Raw genomic sequence first — 23440 nt, 5'->3', positions numbered from 1 at the left:
AAGATCTCCTTCTGACTATTGTCTCAAACTTTCCATTGGTACCGGTTTCATAATCTTCCTCAAGCTACTAGGCTTCTGCAAATAGAGGACGAGGCTCTCATACCAATTGTTAGATACTTGGTTAGTCCCAAAGACACTGAGAGGAGGGCGGGGGGTGAATCGGTGTCTAACCGGTGGATGAAATATTTAAACTTATTTGCAACTTTAGAACCCAAATTAATATACTGGTAAGTAAATAATAATGCAATAAAGAGAAACAAAAGAATGAGCATCAATGCACACCATAACACAAATATTTTTGGCAAGGAAACCTGGTAAGGGAAAAACCTCAGTGGGATTTGTGACCCACAATATTTACTCATTGGCCAATATAAATAAATATTACTTAGTACAATAGGGGCCTACACATGCAGGAAGGCCAACTTTCTAGAGCTCACTGCTCAAGAAAAATGGAGTCCCACTGACTACACAATTGGATGGTTAAATCCAATAAAAATGTACTGATTCAAAATAGCATCTACAATGTTGGATTCAGTACTAGTTTAAGCTCTGTCTGATACCTTTGCTAAAATCTTGCCGGTAAATAGTCTTCGCTCTGCTCTGCTTCTTATTTGCTCTTAAAATAAATTCATCAAAATCCATATGCAATTATTCACTCTCATATACTACTTACATACATACCTACATACATACTTTCTTACATTACAAATGACCTACAAGATCTCATACATATGAGTCTTTATAATACATCATGTTGGCCATACAAATATAATATTACATTACAATACATTACGCATAAACAATATCAGTTCCAAGTCAGCTTGGACTGTTGGTATCATCTGCTGCCTGTGTAGATGGATGTCGATGTCAATAACCCTTGTAGTGACTGTCGGTGCCGGTAGGTGAAGTCTATTGCTAGTAGAACCTGTGAAACCTTGTTCAACCTTGTTACCAATTGGTTGTCATCAATGAAAACATCAACCATTCTCATTTGAGTGTATGATGCCAACATGGTATTGATGACAACACCAATTCGATATACAATTAGAATAACATCATGTATGCCAATCATCTGCATCTTAGTACATTAAGTGCTAGTCTCAGCATCTACCAGTCTTCACTTTTTTTCTTCTCCTCAAGCCTGATCATCAGATTTATTTTTCTTCTCCCATAAATGATTAGCTGATTTCTTGTTCTTCTCCCCCTTTGATAGCAATGCCAAAGTAAAAAAAAATGCATCACTTGACTTCAATCTGACCAGAACTGTAAATCATATCATAGTGCATTAGAGCACTCCCCCTACAGAGTAGCTCACATCTTCATCAATCCTTAGTAAAAAATAAACATGAAATCCATAGGTTTGATGTAACTCTAGCATTTAGTTCTTTTGGTGTAGGGGTCTAACCCCTAATTTACTTATGAGAAAATCAAAAGTAGTCTTTGGCAATAATTTAGTAAACATATCAGCTAACTGATCTTTACTCTTCACATACTCCATATTTACCTACTTCTCTTGAACTCTTTCCCTTAAGAAATGATACTTCAACTCTATATGCTTGGTCCTTGCATGAAGAACATGATTCTTGGAAATATTTATTGCACTCATATTGTCACAATAGATACTCAATGGTTTAGACATATCTATCTTGAATCCTTCTAGCACATGTCTCATCCATATGGAATGTGTGCAATTCATGGATGCAACAACGTACTCAGCTTCAGTTATAGATTGAGAAACACAAGTTTGTTTCTTGCTTGTCCATGCTACAAGTCTTCCTCCAAGTAGAAAAGCTCCACCAGTTGTGCTTTTCCCATCATCCACATTGCCTGCCCAATCTGCATCAGTAAAAACATCTAAAGTGAATTTTCTTTTACAGGGATACCATAATCCATAGTCTAATGTTCCTTTGAGATATCTAAAAATCCTCTTAACAGCCACCGTGTGACTTTCTTTGGGCTCTTTTTGGAATCTTGCAACTAACCCAACAACATGAGCAATGTTTGGTCTACTATGTAAATTATAATGTAATTTACCAATTATAGACCTGTATTATTTTTCACTAAAATCAGGTGAATCATCTTGCTTTGTCAACTTGTAGCATGTTACCATCGGTGTACCTACCTGTTTACAGTCTTCCATGCCAAAAGTCTTCAGCACCTCTTTAATGTACTTGCTTTGATAGATAAAAATACCACCATCTAGTTGTTGTATCTATAATCCAATAAAGAGCATTTTTTCATCGATTAGAGACATCTCAAAATCCTTTTTCATCTCATCAGCAAAGTCCATACTCATATTATCATCTCCACCAAAAATTATGTCATCCACAAATACTTCAGCTATTAGCATATTGTCTCCATCAGGTTTTAGATAAATATTATTGTCCTCACTGGTACGTTGGAATACAATCTTGATCAAATGTCCATGTAATCTCTCATACCATTCTCTCGGTGCTTGCTTTAGACCATACAAAGCTTTATGCAATTTACATGCCATGTCCTTATCATCAGTCAAGGAAAAACCATCTGATTGTTCAATGCATACATCCTCTTCAAGAATTCCATTCAAAAAGGCTGACTTGACATCCATTTGGTAAAATTTGAATCCCTTATATGCAACAAATGCCAGTAGCATCCTTACTCCTTCCAATCTTACAACCAGTGCAAAATTTTCACCATAGTCTTCACCTTTTTCTTGTGCATATCCTTTGCAGACTAACCTTGCCTTATTTGTTACCACTTTTCCATCTTCATTTAACTTATTATTAAAGACCCATTTAGTTCCAATCACATTCTTGTCCTCCGGTCTAGGAACAAGTGACCATGTCTGATTTTTCTCTATTTGATCTAATTCCTCATTCATTGCTTTCACCTAGTCATTGTCTTTGAGTGCTTCCTTAACTATCTTGGGTTCCATTGTAGAGATCAAACAAGATTTTTCTCTAATATTCCTCTTGGTCTATACACCTGCATTCTTATCACCAATTATTTGTTCCTGAGAGAGATTTTGTTGGTTTTGGCTTGATGATGATTTTTGTATTGGATAACTTTATGTGTTGTCATTGATAGCACACATACACACACACACATGTTCATATTGTCATAGCCGTCTTAGTTAAGACAAACCGATACTACTCCTAAGTCTTTGTATTGCAAACTAGTATCATATGAATAGAGAAGTCCAACTGGTATGAAGGTATCTAACCAGTATATGAAGTGAAGATAATTGGTTTTGGTTAATTCCACTGACACTAGTTTCAGGATACAATGAAGAGAGGCAAGGAGGCAAATGAAGGACAATCAGTCTGTGAATTAGAAGTGGTTAACTCTCAACTAGTATTGGTGTTCCAACTAGTTTCACTAATTGTTTGATGAGTTATCACCGGTCATGATGAGATATCTCTAACTAACATTTTTGGTAATGATTTGTGATGTGTTATGGAATATTGTGTAGATACATTGAACCTAGGAAATTGTGATGAGTTTCTTGAGCCGACATGAAATCTAATGTCTATAAAATTACATTGTGATTAGTTATTTTTATGATGAAAGATACAAGTGATGTTATGAGTAAGAGTTGATGTGATTTATTGAATGATTTGTAGAGTATGTTGGTGATGCAATATTGAATGAGCAGAAAAGGAACTATACAAGCAAGATGTGCTATTTCTAGATCATACCACCTGTTGTTTTCTAATCACTATAGTAGTTAAATCCCATAACCGGGTAAGCTATAACAAGCTTCATTGTACAAATACTCTAGCTTGGTGATCCATTAGTTTGGATTTGAAATCCTCTACCAAGGTTACTCCTAGCAGGGTATTACCTTTAACCAGGTATAGCTACTAACAGGGCCTTGGGATCTTTAACAAGATTCTCTCCCAATGGAGCAGTTTGTAGACCTTAACCGATTAGTTACCTATTTCTATAGATAGTTAACTTGTCAGTCCCATCTCACCATGGTTTTTCCTAGTTGGATTTTCCATGTATAAACACTTGTGTTATGGTGAATGCTTTTATAACACTTTGGATTGCATGCAAAGTCTTAAGTAAACTAGTTAATTGTTTTTATCAGTCTGTGTTTAAAGTGTTATTTTTTTTCCTATCACTAATTCACCCCCCTCTCTCAGTTCTTTATATGTCTATCATTTGGCATCAAAGCTTAAATTCCTTAAGGCTTGATCACTTGGAAGGAAACCTTAAAGCCATTATGGGGGATATGATTTATAAAGAGATGGCTGAGCAATTATTAGAGATCTCTACTGGCTGAAGAAGTGGAGAAACTGAATGGTGAAAAGCTAAACCTAAGGGGAGAACTTGAATCTCTTACAATATGTATGAGTTAAGAACTTGAAGCAAGGAGGGTAGTTGAAGACCTGGTCAAAGAGAAAGATCATGATATTTCTAAGATCAAGCAGGAGAATGCAACTTTGCATGAACACTGGCATGAGAAGAAGGAAGAAAAAGAAGCTTTACAGTTAGATCTTGAAATGGAAATGTCTCTTAGAGAGACTCTTACAAAACATAATGAAGAGCTTACCAAAGAGCTTACTGAGGCTAATGGGAAACTTGACAAATTCAACAAGAGCTCCTCTATGCTGGATGAACAGATCCAATCTCAGAGGATGAAAGGTGACACATCTGGATTAGGATTCAATACATCTGAGAAAGTAGAATCTTTCAATACCAAGAGAAACATGCATAAAGGTAAAACTACTCCTAAGGCTAAGAAGCCTACTGGTAAGAAAGATTACAAAACCAGTTTGTTTTAATTGTCTTAAACCTAAACATACTGCTAATGTGTGTAGAAGTAGATCTAATGAGAACACAAACTATAATTCTAATATTAAATATGTGTCTAGGAGATTTGAAGTTCATTGTTACACATGCAACATGTATGGACATAGATCAGTTGAATGCAGATATGGAGTGAACAATCTGGCACCTCACATGAATCCAATACCTATCGGTGACTGGAGAAGGACCTATGACAACCAGAGACACATGAACTGGCAAAAACCCTATGTCAACCAATTTAGTCCATATGAGATGGAGAAGGTAACAAATGTGATTTGCACAATTTGGAATAACTATGGACATGTGGCTATGAACTGCAAAAGGAGAACTGGAAGAGGTAATGCAGGGCCTTATAGAGCATTTGGGATGGCTTGCTATCATTTTCACAAACCAGGACACATGGTCAGGTTCTATAGAGAAACGAAGAACAAACCAGTAAATCACTCTAAAGATCAGAAAGGAAATTATAAGGTTGATGTTGAAGAAACCAGAGCGAAGATGAAAAAAAATTGGAAAAAAAAAGTGAGGACAAGCCAGCAGAAGAATCAAATCCTTCACCTAGTGTGGAGAATCTTGCACAGGTGAATTGAGCTTCTCAACAAGCCTAAGGGGAGCATATCGGTAAATCTACTTCCAGAACCCTTGAAGAGTGTATGGTGAGATATTTTTGCATTTTGAGTTGTAATATGATAATTTTTGATATTATTATCTAGCGATTTTCTAAGGATTACCAACTGGTTATATACCTATTGATATAGGCAAGTTTGTTAAGTGGTAATTAGGGTTTGTTACCCTATCAGTTGTGTAATTAATGTAGTGGGTAAGTTAATAAAAGGAAGTTTTACTAAGTTATTTTTACCCTAATTGCATTTGAAGAAGAATTTGTGAGCACTTGTAGATCGAAATAGAGCATTGTTAGTTGATTGCAAACGAATCTATGCGATGAATCAAAAGTTGAATCAGATTCAAAGACAAGGAAAGGCGAAATGGGTGTGCATACAAGAGAACAACTGGAAACCATACTAGTGCAAAGGGAATAAGGTATTTTTGCTAATTTCTCTCTCGAATCAAGATTATCTAGAATGGCATCATCATCTAGACTAGCAGAGAGTTTTATGATCAATGTAGAAGCTATGGAGCCTATGGAACCTAATAAAATAGAATATTATAATGCATTGTCTCAAGTTTGTGATGGTGTTTTGATCAAGGGTGATTTGACAAGTTATATAGACTGTAAAAGTGAGGATCTAGAATCATTGGCAATCTATTCATAGCTCAAATCTCTATATGATAAGAGCAGAAAAATTAAACCTGAATATATTAGGGTTTATGAAAAGGGTTTTCATAATGCAACCTATTTTCTTGAAGATTTTGAGGAATAACATGTTAGAATTATCCTTAGCCGAGTACATAGAGGTAATATGTATCTTGATAGGTCTCACACTATCACAAAGGAGGCTATTCATGCTATAACCGGTTTCTGCTAAACTGGTGAAGTACCAAAACTGAGAACAATCTCAAAGGAGACTGTGATTGCATTGACCAAGACCACTATTGACAGTCATGCTATATCGGTCAATAACATTGTGGATCTAGGAGTTAGATTTGCAACAATGGTTATTGGCTATCAGATATTCCATTCCAGCAGGATGAACCGTGTACCATCTACTATTGTGCATGCCACCAACAGAATGATGATAGAGAATATCAATTATGATTTGTGCAAGGCAATGACAAGTAAATTGATGCTGAACTTAGAATCAATTAAGAAGGATAACAGTCAAAAGTTTAAGTATGGTCAACCGTTGATTGGTTTATTTTTCTACTTTTAGAATTTTATTCTAGGAATCGGTGATATTCAATGGTTTAAGGACATATCGGTTATAGCCCAAATCAAGAATAGCATTAAGGATGTGAAGAACACATTTCATGTTTCCATGGATAGATATTTTAATGAATTTCAAAAAAAGATGAGTATGAGATTAAGGCTATTTGATGAAGTGGTGAAACACTTTGAAAAAGACATATGTTTCACTGTAACCAGTGACTTTTTCTTTATGGAGGTTGTTGAACCTAGAGAAGAAGAGATGGAAGAAATGAGCTATGAAGCCAACTATGACTTACTAATCAGTTATGCCAATAACCTTTTGGCATCTCCTAAAGATAAAAAGAATAAAAGACTGGGGACTTACTAGGAAAGGATTGCACCTGCCCAACCTAGTAGTACCAAGAGAAAAAGAAGAAAGTTGAGCAAGCAACTTCTATGACCACTAGTACAAGGGTGACTAGAAGTATTTAAATCAAAAAGGAACTGACACCCAAGGTGTATGCAAAGAAGTTGACTGCAACAAAGAAGAGAGGCAAACATCTCATTCTTGAAGCAGAATCTGATGATACTGACACTGAAGAAGAATCAAAGAAGATGAAATTCATAGGTAAGAAATCCAAACCAGTAGGAGACATTTCCAAGCAAAGTACTCCTATTAATGTTGTAGTGTTCAAACCAATGAGTGACTTTGAGAAGACCTTAAAAACATTAGGGAGGAATAGGTTTGATAATGTAAAAGAATATTTTGATTCATTTGATGATGGTCAGAAACAAGAAATTGTTCAAGAAGTAATCAATTACCTAAGTCAAAACAATCGATTACCACAAGGTATTGAAAAAGACATTTCTAATTATTTATATTCTATTCTTATAAATAAATGGAAAATGGTTATCAAATAGTATCAATAAATTATTGATAGAGTTTTTATTCAATATTTTCCTGAGTTGTCTCAAGATGAGTTATTAGCATTGCTTGCTAAGTACAAATGATAGTTTCATTCTAAGTCAAGGAGACTAAAATTATTGGATGGAAAGACACAACTTGTTGAAGATTATACTCATAAAATAGCTCAAGATATTTAAAGGATGGAGCCACTTCTGAAAAGCTATGATAACAAACCTAATCAGATTGAGACTGGAGCTCCACTAGAGCAAGATCCTGAAGAGAGTATTACACGAGATGTAGTCTATCCTATTAAGAACAAGGATGATACAAGTTCACCACCAGTTATATTCTTTGTGAATGATACTAAATAAATTTAGGCTAGTGTTGACACAACTGGTAATGTCATTGAACCAGTTAAGGAAAATAAGCAACAATCTGATATTGTTGGTGAATAATTAGTAGAGGAAGCACCAGTTAATGAACCAAGTGTGGACATACAACCTCCATCAAAAAAATAATACCAAGTTGAAAATCAACTACCACTAGACACTACAACCACGCAAGAAGCACAAACAAAAATAGACAAAAAGAAACCAGAGAAAAAGACTTAAAAGAAGGAGACTGAAGAGAAGAAGCATGAAGAGGTTAAAGCAAAGAAGAAGAAGAAAACAATAGTTGATGATGATGATGAATCAATAAGTATACAAGGTCCAATTGATGTGGACAAATTGAGTACATCTGAACTTATGGAGATTGCTATAGTTATGCAATCCAAAGCTCAAAATAAAAGGTTAAAAGAACAGAGACAAGAAGCAGAAACTATAAAGACTGTTGTTGACATCCTATCTAGTCTTCTACTAGAGACTGACACTAGCAATTTATCTACCCCTATGGGAAAACATGGATAGTTGGGTGTTGATGCTATTAACCAATTGAAATCACTTGAAGAAGAAACACATACCTTAGTTGAAAATAATTACAAGAAGAAGAGGGAAGAGCAAATAATGTTAGATATTGATAAAGGCAAGATTGTTTTATCTATAAATAAAGATCTTTTGAGAACTGCTATTGAAATTGGAGGTAAATGGCCAATACATCTAAAGTTTTATTTTTATATTCTGATTTGAAGAAGAGATGAGAAGATGCAGAAAAGGATCTGGAAAATATAAGTAATGCTTATATACGGATACAGGATTCGGCTCTAGATTTTGGCAAATCAATTGATGCTTTGCAATATATGTTAGATGTATATGATTGTGAATAGGTTAAGTGAATTAGATCCTTGAAAGAACTAAAGAACTAGTTGGTTCCAAAAGTGAAATCCTATAGAGGGCATACAAGGATTCAGAAGCAGTTTTGCCTACCCTGGAAATGAGCACAGTGGATGCAATGGAAGAATTTGCTGCACAAATTATGACAACTATTGAGATCACTGAAACATTGTTAGAAACATGGGCTAATGATCTTGCATAGATGAAGATTACTTTTGGTGACATTTTCTTAAGAATTGCATTGAACACACCTTGAAAAACTCTTATATTTATGTATATACAGTTTTTGATGCAAATTTTTATGTAATATATATGTATTTTAGTTTTCAATTTGGCATTGTTGTTAAAGGGGGAGTAGTAATATGTATGTGATGTAAAATTTTGAATGTACTATTAAGGGGGAGTCTATACATCCATTTCTGAAAGCCACTTAGTTGTAAAAATTTTCTAAGTGTTGCCATCAATACCAAAGGGGGCAATTGTTGGTTTTGGCTTGATGATGATTTTTGTATTGGATGAATTTATGTGTTGTCATTGATGGCACACACACACACATATGTTCATATTGTCATAGTCATCTTAGTTAAGACAAATCGGTACTACTCCTAAGTCTTTGTATTGCAAAGCGACATTATATGTATAGATAAGTCCAACCGGTATGAAGGTGTCTGACTGGTATATGTAGACAACCGGTACATGAAGTGAAGACAATTGATTTTGGTTAATTCCACTGACACCAGTTTCAGGATACAGTGAAGAGAGGCAACGAGGAGAATGAAGGACAACCAGTTTGTGAATTGGAAGCGGTTAACTCTCAATCGGTATTGATGTTCCAACCAGTTTCACTAATTGTGTGATGAGTTATCACCAGTCATGATGAGCTATCTCTAACTGACATTTTTGGTGATGATTTGTGATGTGTTATGGAAGATTGTCTAGGTACCTTGAACCTAGGAAATTGTGATGAGGTTCTTGAGAAAACATGAAATCTAATTCTATAAAATGACATTGTGATTAGTTATTTTCATGATGAAAGATACATGTGATTTTATGAGTAAGAGTTGATGAGATTTATTGAAGGAGTTGCAAAGTATGTCGGTGATGTAGTATTGAGTGAGCAGAAAAAGATCTATACAAGAAAGATGTGGTATTTATAGATCATACCACCTATTGTTTTATAATCACTACATCAGTTAAATCCCCTAACTGGGTAAGCTCTAACAAGCTTCATTGTACAAATCCTCTAACCAGGTGATCCATTAGTTTGGATTTAAAATCCTCTACTGAGGTTACTCCTATCAAGATATTACCTTTAACCAGGTATAGCTCCTAATAGGGCTTTTGGATCTTTAACAGGATCTGCTCCCAATAGAGCACTTTGTAGACCTTAACCAGTCAATTACCTATTTCTATAGATAGTTAACTTGTGAGTCCCATCTCACCGTGGTTTTTCCCAGTTGGGTTTTCCATGTATAAATACTTGTGTTATGGTGAATGTTTTACTTCTTGTGAATTCTTTTATAACACTTTGGATTCCATGCAAATTCTTAAGTAAACTGGTTAATTGTTTTTACTGGTCTATGTTTAAAGTATTATTGTTTTTTCTATCACTAATTCACCCCCCCCTCTCAATGCTTTATAAGTCTATCAGATTTAATCTCACATATCTAGGTATAGTCTATGTTAGTTCTGCATTTTCCTCATCTGATTCATCAGTCGATTCACTAATTTATTCTTCACTGTCCTCGCTTACCGGTTGAACACCTAATACTGCATTTGTTGGTTGATCATTATTTTTTTCTTCTGGTTCAAAAATCACCAATCTTTCTTCATTATCATCTGTTTCAGTTTCAAACCTGCTTGATCCTTCAGATTTATTTGATAAATCATCCACCTTCACATTAACACTTTCAACTATTTTCTTGGTTCTATTATTATAGCATTTATATGCTTTTCTTTTAGAAGAATAACCAAGAAATATTCCTTCATTAGATTTTGCATCAAACTTTCCAGTGTAGTTATCCTTTTTAATAAAACATTGACTTCCAAAGATTTTGAAATAACTAACACAAGGATTTTAATCATAACATAGCTCATAAGGTGTCTTATTGTTGCCTTTCTTTACAAGTATCTGGTTTAATGTGTGGACTACAGTACTTACCGCTTCTCTCTAAAACATCTTAGGCATATTACCTTGTAATAAGATTGTTCTAGCAGCATCAATAATTGTTTTGTTCATCCTTTCTGCTACACCATTTTGCTATGGTGTCCTTGGAGAAGACATTTGTCTCCTGATACCCTATTCATCACAACACTTGACAAACTCATCAGATGTGAATTTTCCTCCTTGATCAAATGTTAATCATTTCAAGTTTTTACTAGTCTCATTCTCAACTAGAGCTTTAAATGCTTTAAATTTACTAAAGGCTTCAGATTTCTCCTTTAGGAATGTAACCCACATCATCTTAGAATAGTCATTGGTAAAAAACATGAAATATCTATCACCAAAATAGCTTTTTGTTCTCATAGGACCACAGAGATCAGTATGAACCAAATCGAAAATATTTTTAGATGTACACTTCTTTCTCTTTAATGAAATAGAGGTCATCTTACCAATTTGACAGTCTTTACATATCACTTTATCCAGTTTAACAATTTGTGGTAATCCTCTCACAACACTAGACTTGCTTACCTTCACCAAGTTATTAAAATTCATATGACAACATCTCTTGTGCCACAACAAGCTATCTTCCATTTTTACAACTAGACAACTATTGACATTAGCATTTTAAATGAAATAAGTTACCTCTTGTTTGTTTTTCGGTAGCAATTAGTTCACCATTTCCTCCAAGGATTTTGTAGATTCCACCATTAAATTCAAGCAAATAACCTTTATCTTGAGTTGTCTAGCACAATAGATTATGTTTCAGACCATCAACCCAAAATACATCATCAGTATTATTCTTCCCATTCAAAGAAATAGAACCTTTACCTTTCACCATGCAGGGAGAGTCATTTCCAAATCTAACAACACCTCCTTCAAATTCATTAAGAGTTAACAACTTACTCTTATCTCTGATCATATGGTGTGAACAACCAATATCTATAATACATTCATTACTATTTTCTACATGAGAAACCAATGCCTTCTTATCAGAGAATTCGTCCTTTATAGCTACAAACATAATCTCTTCATTGTCATCTTCATCTTCAGATTCTTCGTCAGTCACACCTTCACCACTACAACATAATAGTGTTTTTTGTCTTTCCCTTTGAATTTTTTGAACTTATCTTTCTTATCAGTTTTAGGGAAGTTAGAAGCAATATGACCAATCTTTTTACAAGAGAAACACTTTAAAGGTAGCTTTCCTTTATACTTACCAGTGCCTCTTGGAAATCTCTTGGCTAGCAGTGCTTCAAGTTCCATTACTTGATCTTCATTTTATTTACTTTCTTGGTTGCCTCAATGAATAGATCTACACTCATGACTTTGACATACATTCTTTTCTTTTCTAGCAGATGAACTGGTAAGAGAAGCTTAAAAACTAGATTCAGTATTGCCACATTACTGTCAAAACTATTTAACTCAAAGGTTGTAAGCTTACCAATCAAAGAGTCAACAGTTACCTTATCCTTTGAAATGGATCTTAGCTCTTGGATTGCTGATACTTTAATAGCATACCAAGGTTGAAGAGTTCTAAGCATTTTACTTACCACTAGCACCTTTTATACCACCAACAACATCTTTAACTTTGACCGTACTATGCAATGTTTTATTCTTGCATTTTCATATCATCAAATTTTCCTCTCAAGCTTTCCTCTTTTTCTCTTTGAATATTCTCATCTCCTCCATGAATTGTTTGTATTTTTTTTCCAAACCTCATGTGTAGTTTCTAATCCTTGAACATCATTATATTTAGAATCAGATAAAGTAATTACAATAACTTCAAGGGCTTGCATGTTCTCCTGTTGATCTTAAGTTCATATGGTGTCAAGGGAGCAGTAGTAGGAGCCACATATGTTATTTCAATATGTTTCTAGTATTGAGTACCAAGACCTTTGAGATATATCTTCATTCTATCTTTCCAAATCTTATAGTTATCCTTGTTGAATTTCAGACCCTCTTCCTTAGAATCATTTCCTCAAGCGGTTAAGCTTTTCTACACATAGAGGACCAATGCTCTGATACCATTTGTTAATCCTATGAGGATCTAGTTAATACTGAGGGGGGGGGGTGAATCAGTATTAATAAAATTTATAACTTCAAATCAAAATACCATTTACAACAGATCTGAAATCATTTAATACATGAATCTATCCCTTTACCATATCTCATACACTTGTTACCCACTTGTGCAATATTATTAATTAGAATATTCACCAAATAGATATCTGATCAACACATACTCATACTGACTTATTATCAGATCAGAATACTTCATCTATCAATTCACTAACATTACCAATAACCACTTACATATTTTTGATAAATAGTAGCAAACTTATCATAACTGGTAATAAAAAATAATGCATGAAAACATAAACACTATGAAAAGACATTCCACACATGAACACCAATATTTTTGATGTGGAAACCCAAATGGAAAAAACCATGGTCAGGATTGGTACCCATAATAATTTGTACTCTTTCGAAGTATGCCCTATTAGGAGATTAGCCTGATTAGGAGCTTACAATATGCCCGGTTAGGAGCAGACCCTGTTAGGAGTTACCTGGTTAAGGGATTTACCTATCACTCTAGCTAGGAGCTTAATGATCTGTAAGGATCAACCTGGTCAGATGATTTAAACACTCTTTTGTGAGCTGCCCTATTAGGCCACTTAGATGGCAAAGGCCTGTTAGGACCTACTCGGTTAAGAGATTTATGCTGTTGTAACTCTTAGGGAACAATAGTGAAAAAATGATCTTTTAGTTTGCACTTTCAGCTTGCTAAATCAGATCCAGTTATGCTTCATAGTCTGCAACACTCATGCCCATCTCTATCTTCTCTGGGATGACTTAACTCATTTTCCTAATGCCACTGACACATGAAACATCAGTTGTGTCACCCTAAATAGCCATAACAACTAATTAGGCCACAAAACCTAATTACATCATGAATTTACAATTAGATCACAAGAGATCATCATAGATCATTATATAGATCATTACAACAAATGACAATGCAATATCAACTGTTGATTGATCTTATCCCATCACAAAAATCTGATATGTATCCTCAAAACACTCTGCTAAGCATTTCACTGATTCCCAAGAAAATCTTCCTTGAATCGCACAAAAATAATAATTAAATCTTTCACGTGGGTTGTGCCATGTTACCAACTTCATGTAGACTCGCCGCCTATCACCGTCATATCAAAAATCATTAACAATTGAGTGAATTCATCACCGGTCCTAAAACCCTACTAAAACCCTAGCATAATTCCATCAGAAATTCAAAACATGCCTTCCGATAGTCAACATAGAATGCAGTTCCTGTCACATACAAAAATCCATCATAAGAGATTATGTCTCAAACAACAAGTCTCCAACCGTCACAGCTTCACTAATTCCATCATAACAATTCTGCTTTACTGGTTAAAGTCCTATTTCTCAATCCTGATAGTAAACTATGTCATACTTACAAATTCTAAATCCGGTAGACCAAATTACTTAGATGACAAAACAAAACATCATGAACATCAATTGCCAGCAATGACAACACAAATAACTGATCATGTCATCTATTCATAGAATCTCAATCTCTTCATCACAAATAGACTTCTATCCTTTACCGGTGCAGTCATTCAACTTCAACTACATCACTTGATCTGCATCAGTTATGCCAAATGCCATTGAGGATATGGTATGGAGAGAAAGAGATTTACCATAAAGGCATTTCTTATCTCCACACTCCTCAAGGTGCATAGGGAAGAGATTCCTAGGAACATGGGAAGAATAAAAGGAATTAAGAATTCCTTGGAAAGGGACAAGGGAATTAAAAGTTCCCAAATAGAAGATTCTATGGGAATGTGCAAAGGGTTTGAAATCCTTTGACATGACCAAAGTAGGTGCATTTATGGTTTAGAGGATGAAGGGGGACAAACCATTTATGGAAAATGGCTGACTTATTTTTAAACATGAGAATTAGGATTGTGTAAGTGATTAAAAGAGTTGATTGGATGGGTTGATGAGAGATTAGAGTGCAAGTGGGAAAGTTAGGAGGATGTGATATGAGGAGAGAGAATGAGTGGAGGAATATAAAATTGAAGAATAATATTAGTTATAGTTCTAGAAGAATTAAATAGGCTAAGTGAATATTAGAAGAAGTAATTTGTAGGAATCACATGACTTGAGTTAATTAATTATATGTAATTAACTAAGAAGAGTTTTAGAAGGATCAATAATTTGGATGACTTTAGAAGAATGGATAAATAATTAATTTATTGACAAACTAATTATTAGGCTATAGTGACAAAATTAATTAAATTTGATTTAATTAATTTTGAGAGGAACATGAATAAAACATAATTAAATTGATTAATTATGTAGAAAGGCTAAATTAATTAAATAATTAATTTATTTAATTTTAGATGTCTATATTTTTCCCCTCTTTTACGTAGCAGAAAAATTGGCAGTGGGTAAAAGATAGAAGATGAGGCCCCAGTGTGGATCTGTGGTTGTATATGCCCCCTCAAGAATTTAACTAGAGAATTTAAAATTTTTAGGAAAATTTCTCTAAAAGAAGAAATTAGATGACAAGGAGAAGAGGAGAGAAGAGGAAAGAAAAAGAAATGAGAATCTGGGAGAATATGGAACATGGATGGAGAAGTCACATCTACACTTTGGAGAATATAGAGAGAGTAGAGAAACTAGGGTCTATGGCTCACATTCCTCACCATGATAATCTTGCAAAGAGAGTCTAGAGATTCTCGCGATCAACCGAGTATGGCCCACTAGTATGTACCCCAGCTTTGATTTCATGATTTAGTAGGATAACATTAATTAGGGGTAATAAATAGGGGGAAAAACTATTGGGGCACATACACCAATTGCCATTGCAGCATTTGCACAAGGGATTGATGCCTGAGTAGGCGAACCCCATCTACACAAAGGAAACATCATCCATGAAAACATTGGTCAATAGATCAATGTCTCCGCTGCAGGGAAAGAGGGGATGAGAATAGGATGGGGAATTACATCTCTGCCTAAGGGGAAATGTTGTTTCTATGTAGGGAGAAATGAGAGAAAAAATAGGGAAAAGGGGAGGGTCACAAAGCATCAAAAAGATGCCTTGAGGGTGGAAGTAGACTAGAATAGGCTAGAAAGAATGGATAATGAAGTGGTTTTCTTGAATACAAAAGGATCCAAATATTTTGATGTTGTGGAAGCATTGGCCTTCCACAATGGCATTATATAGGTAGCTGGATCATATAGAGTGGGCTCTTCTAGCCTGATTAGAATTAGGGTACATTGCACGTTGGCCACAAATTTGTTGTCATGTGACTAAGATGATTGTGCTAGTGGAGAGGTGGAATAGTGAGACTTGCACATTCCACCTACATGTAGGTGAGGCCTCCATAACTCTTCTTGATGTGTGGTGGATCTTAAAGGTGCTATTCAGAGGGGTGATTCCAGAGTACCAACTGGAGCATAGCAAGGATTATCTTCAAAGGGTGTGCTTCACTAATGATCTTCCTATGGACTGCACATAGATGACCTTGCGGAGAGCGATGGAGTGGTGATGGAGGATCCCATGGTTGGTCTTATTCATTAGAGGGTTGATCAATGAGAGAATGATGCCTAATCTCAATGGGAATGGGTTCTTGATTAGGTGAAGCAAATGTTTGTATTATATGCTTGAGGATGGAGTGTAGTATGTGTGGGGTGTAGCGATGTTAGGCCAACTATACCATGACATTCATATGTGTGTGTATCAATGTTATAAAAACCTCAACACAAGTGTGATGCTCTTACATATATGGGCATGGGAGCATATTGCAGTCACATGACTGATTGGAGCACAGGGCAGATAGAGGAGACATCCCTATGTTGATAGATACAGGAGACTACTATATTATACAAGGGTGGGTGCTATATGGTTTTGGAGGTAGATTTTAGATGAGATGATGGATTTTACCTGGTGCCCTTTTAGAGATACTAAGCGGTGGTAGAGGGATTATATGCTAGTGTGGGTATAGAGTGAGTGTTGAATATTTGGAAGGATAGTCCATGTTATAGACCAGTATCTCCCACATTGGGTGATAAGGTAGTTTGGGTGGTAGTGGAATATAGTGGGCCATGAGCGCACACACCCACATATTACAAGGGAGATGGCCACCTAAGCGGATACCATTGGACAATTTGATGTGTGCTTCAACTAGATAGGTATAATGACAGTGGTCTGGGATGAGAGGCCAAATATAGATGACACCAGATGCACAGGGGCCTTTAGTACATGGTGGGAGGCTCATAGGTCGATTTGACTTAGCAGGCTAGTGATTCTAGAGGAGGATGAAATCGCACCCTCTGTTGATGAGATTATTGGGCAAGTGGGAAATGGAGCTGGAGAGGGGGAGGTAGTAGGAGGAGCCAAGGTCCGGCCATGGGTGTGGAGGGTAGGCAAGAAGGGATGTTTACCATGAGTAGAGATACCTTTACAGGTTTAGGCATCGATAGGGAAAATTAGGGCACCTCGTCAGGAGGAGCTGATAGGAGGAGTAGAGCCAATGGACATTCCTGTAGGGGGAGGAGAGGAGGGAGGACAAGAGGGGGAGTAGGCAATAGGGAAGGTACCTTATGCCATTTTGGATAAAGATATTTTGGAGAGGGATACTGAGAGAGCTTGAGCATATAGTCTATAGGATTAGTTAGCAGTACGAGAGATAGAGGGTTGATCAGGAGAGGGTTAGGACAGATATCCTATAGGTGGAGTTGGACTGGGTGAGGGAGGAGGGGGATGCCTTGATAAGGGATTTGGAGTCCTCTATCTTTGAGTGAGATAATTTTAGGATAGAGGATGTAACGACCTCAGAGATTTTGGAGGCCTCTATCTCTAAGCGAGATGGTTTTAGGATAGAGGATGAGATGACCTCAGAGTTGCTGGAGATTCCTAAGAGTGGGGGAGCCATTGGGAAAATGGGGGAAGAGATGTGGAGGATGGACAAGGAGTTAGAGACTCTTAGAGCTAGGTTGAAAAGGGTTGAGGCTGAGTTAATTAGACTGTGGGGGGAGAGATATGGTTCGATATCCATTATTTTTGGGAGGCTTGGGTCCCATTTTTGCAGAGGTGATAGGGGCTCACTAGCAAGTAGAGATGATGGTTTGAGAGATACAGTACTATAGGGACTTCTATTGTCAGGTAGTACCAAGAGATCAAAGGGATCCATCATATGCAGAGAGTACTAGGTCATATAGGACACAAAGCAAGCAGTTAGGTGCCTCTGTTAGGATGAGAGCATCATGACCACCTCTAGGAGGATCATTTGGTGCAATAGATAGAGAGAGCATAGGCTAGTGCTTTTATATGTGTGACATTTTGACCCTTCGGGGCTATCATTGGACTATGATTGGATACATTATGGTTTTTGATTGTCATCAAAAAAGGGGAAATTAAAATCTTTATCTAAGATACCATGAAAGCTTAATTAAAACAAATTGACCTTAATGACAATCATTGAAAGTGAAAACAAGAATTGAAACTAAAACCTTTATGCAAATCTAGTCTCAATTTGTTTTCCTCACTTCCATTGTCTTTCTCTTTCTTTGAATGCAAGTTAGATGTCGCTCTCAATAGATTGTGCACTTGTAATGAAAGTCTAACATCATAATTGCAAAGATATTCAAAAATTTGTGGTCCAAATTATGGGAAAGATTGATGAATTTATAGAAGATTGAAGACATGATTAGAGAATCAAGATGGATTCAAAAAGATGGCATAAAGTGGCTTTTGACTAGGTATATCTTCCTTTTCGAATTTTAAATTGATATTAAAGAGATATTTTCCAAGAAGATAAATCAAGAAAATCAGAAGCTGGTTGGTTACTTCTATTTTCAATTTTTAGGAAGATATGATATAACTTATTGAAAATCATATAAAGCAGATGATGGCATTCCATTTTCGAAAATTAGGAGAATATGAGAAAATAATTGATTTAAATTGGATAATTTTAATTTTAAATTCAATTTCTTGATTTATTGCCATTCTTAAATTTGGATAAGTATAATTAGAAATTAAATTAATTAAAATAAGAACACATAATGGTTTGTTTCCATTTTTTAAAATTAGGAGAAAGATAGTTAAGATTTTATTAAATAAATAAAGATTTATTTAATTTATGATGAATTAAATATAAATAAATAAAGATTTGTTTCCATTCTTGATTTTTGGAAGAAGATAATTAATATTTTATTAAATAAATAGAAATTTATTTAACTATGATGAAATAGTTAGTTAATTAAATAATTTAAGGAAATTATTCAATTATGAGAAAAATGAAAATTAATGAATTTAATTAAATAATAAAGATTATTTAATTAATGTTAGGAAATGAATGATTAATGATGAAATAATTTAAATTATTAGGAAAATAGAAAATTCGAATTAGAAGAATGCCACTTGATCAATTAATCGATTATAGCATAAATGTTAGTAAGTTAGTGTGCACAAGCATGGTGCAATTTTGGGTTTCTATATTTTATATATATATATATATATATAGATACATATATATATATACATATATACATATGTATATATATACATATGTATATATATATATATATACATATGTATGTATATATATACATATGTATGTATACATATGTTAGTAAGTTAGTGTGCACAAGCATGGTGCAATTTTGGGTTTCTATATTTTATATATATATATATATATAGATACATATATATATATACATATATACATATGTATATATATACATATGTATATATATATATACATATATACATATGTATATATATACATATGTATATATATATATACATATGTATGTATATATATATATATATATGTATATATATATATATGTATATATATATATATATATATGTATGTATGTATGTATATATATGTAATGCCCCGCCAAGAAACCGCTAACGGGTTTAAGTTAAAAACACTCAATTAGAGTGTAAATATATATTTTTTTTAAATAATAATTAAGAGCGTTAATGAAAAGTTACAACATTAAGATAGTTTTGAAGTTATCTAAGAACTTGGATAGCACAGCGGAAGGCTAAACAATCCTAAGGAGTTTCCCAACGCGATTACATAACCTTACACCTAACTCAACTTGCATCATTTGATCCATTAAACTGGATATTTTAATTACGTGATAATGCATAGATCTTGATTATATATGTGTTCAATGATTTGACATCTTATAATTTTAGGAAGCATTCATTTACTTTGGGTGGTTAGGAGGCCATTGTGAGGTTATTTACTCAATGCACTTTAATTCATCATTTCATTAAGAGGCCTCCCAAGAGGTTCAAGCATTTAATATAACGAAGTTCATTCATCGGGCTTAAGGTATCCCTCCAAAATTGATATCACCCTTTAATATTAGAACTATGGCTAATAAGATGAGAATCATTCATTAAGGATTTAAACTACAATTAATAGAGTGAGGTCCCTTCATTTGATTTCATGCAAAGCCAACTAATGAGTTGTAGTTCTTTTATGAAAGATAAAATGTGAGAAGCCATAGAATTCATTGAAGTCTTAATAAAGATAATAGATGGCTAAATTCATTAAGGTGAAAATGTATTAGGACACATGAGAGCATCCCTTAATTTAAAATATAGTTATCAAGATGATATTCATCCTTACATGATTAAAACATGAGTACATAGTGACGTTCTTTCATTAGGATTAAAGTATAATTATCTTATTGCATGACACTCCTTTTTAATTAAATAAGGTTAACATGATGAGATACATTTACTAAGGTTGAGATAAAATCAACTATACCCATACTTCCCATTTTAGTTCCATTTTAGCAATTATAAGGGATTCTTTTATTAAGGATTACAATTATGGATAAATAGTTGAGTCCACCCAATTATCAAGTTAATTTTGGTAAGGATTATTGTTAAGATTAAAACGTGAACAACTAAGTAAATTCATCCGATTAAGTGAAATATAATTAACATGGCGATACTCATTTAAGAAGATAAAGTAAATACCTATATGACGTTCATCCTTTAGATTCCAACTTAGAAATTATAACATTAATACTAACTTTGTTTTCCATTCACATTTGTTCAATTTACATGCCTAGTAACAAGTTAATCCAATGATGTAATCTAGCAAGATTCTTTCCACTATTACAACTTTAATTAACATATCTTAAATACTTTGCCATAATCATAATTTACAATGTCTTATGAATATGATTTACTACATTCCTCAAGATGTCTGATTTTGTGCACTTGATTTAAATTCCTTAATTTTCCATCATACACTTATACAAGATAACAACCATACAGGATAACTTAAAGCATGAAACAAAGGAAACTAAAACATCGCATAACACAGATATGATCTCGGAGTTCACCCCTAATGGGCTACATCTCTGGGTCTGCTCAACTGCAAGACCCCTTTGGCATTTAATATCGTTAGGAATACATAAATTACATGTCTTTTACATCTTTGCCACTTGGGCGGATATCACCAATTTACAAATGACCACTTTGATACACCAATCCTAATTGACTTCCACGTAGAGGCAGAACCAATAGTGCATGCTAAAAGGAAATACAAGGTCCATTGCCCAACAGTACCCTAGTTAGAGACCAAGACTTAACAGGTGTCCCAATGACAACACGACAGGGTCCAAACAAATACATCAAGGTTTGCCATCACTTAAACAAAGCAAATACAAAACTTAAACTTATAACTTTCCAAATTGATACATTGTCCAACTTCCATTCATTCTACTAGCATATCGATGAAGTAATAACAAAATATACGAAGATAATTTAGGTTCAAATTTAATTCTCTCCTATACTTTAGTTTTCATTTCTAAAATTTCTTGGAAGGTCCTTATCAATCAAATCGAAAGACAATGCTTGTTTAAAAGAACTACGTCGTCTTATTAAAATACATTCCATAATGTTAGCAATGGTGTTTTATTTTAAAAGTCTTCAAATACAGACAATATTATATCTCTTCTCCAAGGGTTACCTTTCCTATTAAAAGAAGTCCCAATTTTATACGTTGTTAATATCAATTTAATAATCCAAGATTATTAAATTTTAATTAATCTACAATAATAAAAGAATATGCAATCTCCATTATTTAATACATATATATATATATATATATATTTAGCAACTAAATTCTAAATATGTAAAACAAAATAGATTTTTCTACAAATTTACTTCAACTCTTTTATACTTTCCATTTGTTTCTTTCATTTTGTAATTGTCAATATCATATATATATATATTTTTTTAACAACAAAAATAAAATTAAAACAAACTTTATGCTCCCCTTTTTTTTTTCTTATTGCAAACCCTAGTCCTTAACGCAGGACCCTGCGACCCACAATGTGGACGCAGGTTCTGCGGCCCACACTGTGGATGCAGGCCCTGTGGCCCACACTGTGGACGTAGCCTCCGGCCCACATTGTGGTCGTAGTCCCTGCGGCCCACACTGTGGTCGCAGCCTGCGGCCCACAATGTGGTCGCAGTGCCTGGGGCCCACACTGTGGACGCAGGCCCTGTGGCCCACACTGTGGACGCAGCCTCTGGCCCACATTGTGGTCGCAGTCCCTGCGGCCCACACTATGGTCACAGCCTGCGGCCCACAATGTGGTCACAGTGCCTGCGGCCCACATTGTGGTCGCAGCCTGCGGCCCACAATGTGGTCGCGGGGAGGCTGCAAAATACGGCGGCGACGTGGGGAAGAAATGGGGGAGGGGGCGGTGGCGCGAGCCGAGCTTCGGCTCCTCCGCCTGCCAAACCCTAGCCCCAAACACATACAATTTTTTTTGTATAATTTTTTCTTTGTTTCTTTTTTTTTTTAATATAATTTTTTTTGTAAGATTCCCAGTTTAAACTAAAACATTTTTAAATGAGGGTATTGAACGAAAATGCATACACAGTCACAGCCTTTTTGTTTTTTTTTGTTTTTCTTTTGTATTTCCAGAATGTATAAGCAAAGATTGGGAAAGATTTTCTCCCTTTCAAAATGACCAAGTAGCCATGTCAAAACTTGAATCCAAGAACAAACAAGCTTCCAAAACTGAAACTAAAACTTAATGACATTCGTGGACATGACCATTTCTTTTTCCAGCATTTCATGGAGATCTTTCAACTCCCTTTTTTTTTGATCCAACAAATAAACAAGAGGGTGGGTTGGAATCCTACCTCCAAACGCATTCCGGGAAGAGATTTTGACGAAGAGCTCCACTTGCAACTCCAAGCAACTTTCCCCCCATTTTTTTTTTCAAAAACAAGCTCCCCAAAAAGGAACCCCCAAAAACATTTCCAAACCAGGTTAAAATGAGAAACCCTATTTTTGCCCTAATTTCCAATTTCGAATTTAGGCATTTATTTTTAAAATAAAATAAATGAAAATCCAAATGGAAGTCATTCCTTTCCATTATTTATTAATCTTATTTGTTTTCCCTTATTA

The sequence above is a fragment of the Cryptomeria japonica genome, chromosome 8 (genome assembly GCF_030272615.1).
Source record: "Cryptomeria japonica chromosome 8, Sugi_1.0, whole genome shotgun sequence".
Lineage (NCBI taxonomy): Eukaryota > Viridiplantae > Streptophyta > Pinopsida > Cupressales > Cupressaceae > Cryptomeria > Cryptomeria japonica.
This window is presented reverse-complemented; position numbering follows the sequence as displayed.